The sequence below is a fragment of the Mercenaria mercenaria genome, chromosome 1 (assembly GCF_021730395.1).
Source record: "Mercenaria mercenaria strain notata chromosome 1, MADL_Memer_1, whole genome shotgun sequence".
Lineage (NCBI taxonomy): Eukaryota > Metazoa > Mollusca > Bivalvia > Venerida > Veneridae > Mercenaria > Mercenaria mercenaria.
In genome coordinates this window covers 114729601-114737320 of record NC_069361.1, presented here as the reverse complement: position 1 = coordinate 114737320, position 7720 = coordinate 114729601, and positions in this window count along the sequence as shown.

Genomic DNA, 7720 nt, shown 5'->3' with positions numbered 1-7720 from the left:
CCAAGTTTAAACAATGTCAGGTTTTCAACCATATATCATCTTTGAAATGTGGTTGAAATACTAAAAAGACGTTGTTTCAACGTTGAAATTTTCACAGATACTTGGGATTTGGATAATCTATAATTTAGCCAAATGCAACAAAAACATCACAATTAACACCATTTAGGAGATAAGAGATCGGTGGGTGTTTCTTTGATTTTATAACAGTGGATTAATTTTGATTAAATTCTTATTTTGGGAGCTGTTATGATGCTTTTTTAGATGGACTTTGTTTGCATTTGGCCAACTTATTAATCAGGACAGGGTCGTATCTGGTCCAAACCCCAAGTACCTGTGGATATTTCAATCATTTGAATTTTCAGATCCAATTATATTTTAACGTTGTTTCAACATTGAAAAAAACAAAGACAAATATCAAACAGGGAATGCCACGTACCAAAATCGCAGCCTCCCAAAAACGAAACCTACAGCACGCAGACGTGCACACCACACACACACACATACACATACACGCGCACACACACTAAGTCAACACACGAGGACAAAACGAACAAACAAAGGAACACACACAAACACGCGCGCACACACAAAGCCTACACAAGAGGACAAAACGAACAAACAAAGGAACACAGTGGGGCACCGCCTTGGAATGGTCAGTGGCAAAAACACCACTGGGGAGCTTAAACCGGTTTATGGTGCGCACCCAACCTCACTCTTACCCCCACCATATTCCAAAGACACGGGACAGTGTAAATAAAAGTAATCCCCTCCAGGTGAATCTCTAACACACGCAATGGAAACAAAAAGGTATGGCATGTAAAACACAAAAAATGCTCGTGTATAAAAATATAAAAAGCAAACCTTTAGAACCAAAAACGTAAGTACTCAGTGCCTTTTCAGAAGACAGAGCAACAAGAGAAACACCCTTAAGGGCCCGACGAAACAGACCAGAAGACAGATATCAAAACAGTTCAGTCCTGGTAGGATTTAAAAACTGCTTATCATAGAGTCCTCCCCCTCTTCCGTCAGACACAATCAAAGAGGGAAGCGTAGTGTCCAACTGTAAACGGGTTGAACACTAAAGTCTGACGTTGCTTCAACAAACAAAAAATCTAAATGACTAGGCCTAGCATAACATCAAATGCACTTTATTATCTGCATTTCTCTAGGAGACTGTCAATATAAATAAAAGGTCTTTGTAAAAATCAACACAAGTGTCATATATCGCATGTTCAACAAGAATACTGCACTAATGTTTTGCACTGGAAAACTCCTCAAATCGTTACTGAAATAATTGGTAGACAAGACAGCATGAAGGAATGTCAAACCGTAGAACAATAATGTATCCACATTTTATAATTTTAATTGTCGTCGTCTTGTTGGAATCTTATCCATGTAGACCTCATTCACCTTATCTCTAGCAGAGACCTAAACTTAATTAGTCCTACTCCATATCCACGTACCCAATACTGCTCAATTAACAGGAACAGCCTTTCTAGCCCTGTGCCGTCCAACCCAAGCCTAAATCCTGAGCCACTGGTCACTGTAGCCTTCATCCTGTTTTAACTATAGCATTAAAAATGACACTGCACTTCATGAGATCCAGTGCGCTTTTATTTGTACTGCTACATAATCAATTACGAGTTTATCGAAGTACTTTGCATAATAAGACAAAAATCATTTTAATCGACAAGGCATACATCAGTTAACATAAGCGCTGAGAAGTATATAGGACCGACTTTGTCTTTGAAACAGTCGCAAGTCAGAATCCATATTGAAAACAATATTTGTGCCACAAACATGTATTTGATTTTACCAAGAATTTTCTGAGTCAGTTAATAGTGTGACAGAGCTTCAAAATACCAAGATATCCATGATACCAAGGGTTTTGATTCTATACATGCAATGATAGCTTATACTGGTATTGCTATTCAAACCATAAAAGAAGTCAAAAATACCCAACCTACACTATAACCTCAGAAATTCTACTGTTTAATCAATCCCCTCACACCACAATAGATAGCAGCAACAACAACAACAAAAAAAAAAAAAAAAGAAGAAAAAAAAGAAGAAAAAAAAAGAAATACAACTTGTAGTAGTAAATGTTTTAGTCGGACGAAAAACTTACAGCCAGTGTTTAAGTTTAACCATTTTTTGAAGATGAATTAATATCTTGATGTAAAGTTGAAAGTAGTCCCATATGATAAGTAAATATACAGAAAAATATAATTTATGGTTTCTGTACATACCCCTAATTAGACTGTTTCGCTTTTGGACAAGCATTTCTTTCATATATTATGACTGTGGCAATCAATGCAATACCATAATAATCATGTACCGGTATTCAGACATTCTAACAAACAGACTTCTTATGTAACATATCGAATGTTAAGATGTATTTCTGATGCCTTTATTTAAACATTATGTTTACAAATAGACAGAATTAATATTTAAACAATCTAATGCAGAACTTGTGTTTGAATCTTCAAACGGGAATTCCTAACCTGTAATTTTATGGTATGTGCAATGTTTGCATTCTAAAATTATAACCTACAGACAACTAAATGCCTAGACTAGTTTAAAAAGGAAATTAATGAAGGAGCTATAATGTAAACCTATCTTGCATGTCAGTTTATTTAACCCACTGTAACGTTTAGGAATGAATTTCTATAGGTTTATTTGCTTTGACAAGATACGGGACTTCAATGAGTTCTCTATTCTTCCCCTCTTTACTCGTGAGAAATATGTAACTGCCTGTTAGTCAAGTGTTTGGTGCAAAACTGTTTTACAGCTGTTTAAATTTATGATTTAAATACAGCTGTTTCTTTACTAAAGTCTTACATTTAAGTGCGACAAACTGCTAGGTGGAGCTACAATTTTAACGATAACGGACGTTTTTTTGTTGTTTTTTTTTATCAATGAACGTGTTTCTCAAACGTGATTATAACATGTACCGGGTATTCATATAAATAAATTGTTTACACTTCAAACACACTCCCTTTATGCAATTAATATTAAATTCAATTTTGTTTAACATTGCAAACACATTGTAATATGGCATTAATTCTTGCCAAACAGTGCTAAACAGCATATTTTGTCCATTGTTTAAACTTCTTCTTGCACGTTTTCACGTTTAATACAAAGTAGATTTTACTTTTCTTGCACAATTTCTTTATGTTCAGTTATTTCAAAGTATTTCTACAACATTGTCGTTATCCTTTTCTTAAACCACTGGGGAATGGTCTGTGTGAAGAAAAAAAAAATACATTATATATAAAGAAAGAAGTTTTTCGTCAGTTTCGAACACAAGCTATGTCTGCAAGAATAAAGACAATGATCCGGAGAAAAGAATCATTGTGTGGTATTAGATACATTCCAAATTGTCCTTCTATGCTTGTGTTAAAAATGACGGTTTTTCAGTTTTGAAACAAACTTGCTGCCACGTAAATGTTAAGCTATCTAACTACAATACTAAAGGCTGGATATAATCAAAATAGGGAAAAACAAAACCACATGTGGAAGTATGTACTTTGTCATACGTGTCATTTTTGTGGTTTGTCCCATGAAAATCCATATCTTACAGAGGCGATTTACACATAGAGCGTGTGATACCAGTCATGTTTGGTCCACACTTGTTCGTGCAATTAAGCATATCTTGTACTATTGTTTGCATGTGCGGTCATGTCCCCTGTTCCTGTAATTATTTTTGAAGGAATTATAAAACTAAACTTGCACTTACCAGGGTCAAGTTGTATATATTTTGTCGAGCACGTTTAAACACTTTATGCAAGTGTTTGGGCTCCGTCCGTTCGTGTACAAGAATGTTTTCAATAACTTTAATTGCATCTGATATGCATGAAAAGTATACCCCGACTGCATACGACCCGGGTGTCCTGTCTGCATAATTAACGGAATATATTTTGAGCTGTAAGGTAAATGAAATATTTACGCTGGACAGTTGAGCAGTGGAGTTGCTTCTGTGAAATTGATAAATGAACAAGGTATGTCTGGGAAAAACGTTTTTTTTTTCAAAGAATGGCCAGTGTTTCGCAAGTGGAAAGGTTAAGAAATGTAAGAAAAACTGGATATTCCAACTTGTGACTTACTTATTACAATATGCCCCGCCAAACAGACTGTCAGAAGTTACTGTCAAACAGTGTAATGCGCCTTACAAAACTCGTAAGTAGCTAGAATTCAACCATATTGATAGCTAAAAATATTCAGCTCAGAGATGTTTATATGCTGTTATGGATCTCTGCACGCGACCATCAGAAAATAAAAATAGCGTCAGTTAAGTTATGGTAGCCAGAACTACCATATTGAGAATCGTTCAGTATAGAAATATGAAAACATTATACATGTTTGTCATTTTTTGTGCTACACTACAAACCCTACCAGTTTCAACACAAAAAGTTTTAATTTTACGACTAAGAATAGTATATATAATATTTAGGATACGATTAATTTATTCAGTAAAAGCCCTACATAAACTAAACCTGAATCCTAACACAACCAGATTTGTTGTCCTATTAAACGCAGAATACTGAAACTGTGACGTAACTTCATACTGTATGAAAGAGCAAATTTGGAAGAAAAGAAACTACATCTTATAAGATTTTACAACAGCATGGCTTTGAAATATCACCAATGAGTCTTGTGTTTTTGCTGATATAAAAAAGTATAAAATATGTTTAACAAGAAATATCTTTAAAAATGATGGTCGGCGAATTGTAATAAGGAAAGAAGTTTATGAATTTTTCATCTAACATTCATCTTTCATCTAACATTTTTTTTCAAATTGCAAAACTAAACACCGCACTTTAACAATTTAAATGATTCTCTTTTAATTTTTCGCATAGGTTTCGTAGGGTTGCAATTTTGTTTCGTTTATCCTTAGACGAATAATTACAGAAGTAGTTTGATGAAGATTCACGAAGCGGTTCATGAGAAGAGGTCATTAAACGTGTTTATATTTTTAGCTAAATTGGTCTCTATCCCCATTTGTAACAAAATAGCAGGAGACCTTACGATATTGTTACACATCGAGTTTGATCGAAGAAAGGCATATCTACTTTTAGCTTTAGTGGTCCCTAATAGGGTCCAAGTTCCTATATAAATAAATGTGGAAGAGGACCTTATAATGATGCTTCAGACCAAGTATGACAAAGATCCACCAAGCTGTTCATGAGACGCTGTATAAAGGCATTTCTAGTTTTAGCTCTAGCAGCCCCTAAAAGGGGTTAAATGTCCGAGCTGAACAAAGTTGGCTGCGGGCCTAATATAATAAAGATGCTACAAATCAAGTTTGATTAGAATACATGAGAAAAAATACAATTAAAGGATATTTTTTATTTATTATTTTTATTTATTTCTAAAATAGGCCAACTGATCCCGCTTTAACAAATGCATATTCGCTATTCATGAATCTTTGGACAATGACGTCACACCTATAAAAAAGTGAAGGTCAAGCAAAACATACAACTGTAATTATTTCATTATTTCTGTTTCATAAGCAAAGTTTGACCTTAGTCATATCACATAGATAAACTGTATGCAGCGTACCTTCATTTCAGTGTAATGAGATTCAGTCATTATATAGCATATATATAATAAAACAGATTTCAACTGAGTTCAATATTTGCATACCATACTAAAGAAAAATATTCATATATAATAAATCAGTTAAATAGTTTATAACAAATATATCAAAGCAAACAAGTACTCATTTTAATATGCAATCTGAATAAGTCACAAAAGCAAGAAACCTTTTCATATGCAGACGACAATTGGAACAAGGAAAATCTTTTAAAAAGCACTTCTCTACATATAAGACTCTTATCACACCCTTATTCATGTGATACGCAGACCGTATTCAGCTCTTTCTTTAATTTGTTATATGTTGGTATTTGAACAGGTTTTTATCATATTTATTAAACTTACTTAATATCATTTTGAGATATATCAGTATTCTTGCTAAATATACTGAGCCAAAGTTAGCTTTAAAACTGTGAACAGCGTCGTTTAGGATAAACGCTTTGTCTACATTTCACTCAGCGTAGCACAATCAACAAGTCAAGTCAAGTCAAGTTTATTTGCAAATCGGCAGTTATCTGCCTTTGGCAATATACAATTATGAATATGGCAAACATACAATTCGTACAATATAAAGCAGTTTTAAAGCGTTAACAGAAAAAACAATTCATACGTTACGTCATGTAGTTAACATATCAAGCGTTTTGTAACAACTCAGCTCTACGGCTAAAAGCAAATTTCAAGAATTTACATAGATTGTATACTTGCTTTTTCTTAGAGATTGACATAACTCGAACAAATTTGTCAACAGTTGGAAAAGCTGATGGTATCTTATGAAGAATTCTTAAATCTCTATATACTGGACAACATAACAAGAAATGAAATTCATTTTCAACAAAATTCTGTGAACATAATTTACAAAGTCTATCTTGTCTATCCAAACCACTATATCTACCAACTTCAATTTCTAAAGAATGCGAACACAATCTAAAACGAGATAACTCTTTACGTAACTTATTGTTTCCTACATTATCTAAATATTTCTCGAAACAAAAAACATCTTTGTATTTTCTGTATAAATCAAGTTTCGACATATTATTAATAGAGTCGTGCCATTTCTGTACGAACTGGTCACGCAGACGTTGCTTAAATAGTGCTGTGTAGTTAATATTATTGTCGAATGCCCCATAACATCTGCATATCCTAAGTTATTAATAAGGTTATGAATATAAGTAGCCCAGCAATTACCTCTTACATTATTTAGCTGATCAATATAAATGTTGAATAATTGTGATTTGGGTTGTTTCTTAATCTTAATCCAAAATTTCAAGGCTCTTTCTTGACATAACACTGACAATGGAAATCTACCCAATCCTCCAAAAATCGCATAATTAGGTGTTTGTTTTTTTACCCCTAACAAATATTTACAAAATTTAATATGTATCTTATCTACTTCACTACAGTTGTACACTCCCCAGATTTCAGATCCATACAATAAGATAGGTGCAACCATAGAGTCAAAAAGCTTTAATTTCGTTTTGATGTCAAAATCAACTCTGTCAAATAAAGACAGTAAATTATGATACGCCTTCAAAGCTTGGTCTGATAAGGCCTTAATAGCTAATTTCATATCCCCTGTGTAAGCAAATTTAACGCCTAAATATGTAAATGTATCTACAAATTCTATATTAACACCATTTATTTTAATAGCTTTATCATGAATGGATTTACGCTTTTCAAAAACACAAACTTTTGTTTTCGAAACGTTAATTTTAAGACCCCATTTACATGAATACTGATATATGCTATCGACTTGTGCCTGTAGACTATCGATATCAGTAGTAAATAGTGCAATGTCATCAGCAAATAACAGAAGATATTTTGATAAAAGTTCAAGATCATATGGAGTCATTCTCTCTAAATTAATACAATTTTCGATATCATTAATGAACAGTATAAATAACAAGGGAGATAATGGCCCTCCTTGCTTTAAACCAATCGAAACATCGAAGAAATCTGATACATCAAAATTTAGTTTAACACATGATTTTACACAAGAATATAAAGACTTTACAATATTTACCATTTTACAACTTATTCCAGAATCAACTAATTTAACCCAGAGTGCATCCCTAACAACAGTATCAAATGCTTTTTCATAGTCGATAAATATACAATAAAGTTTTTT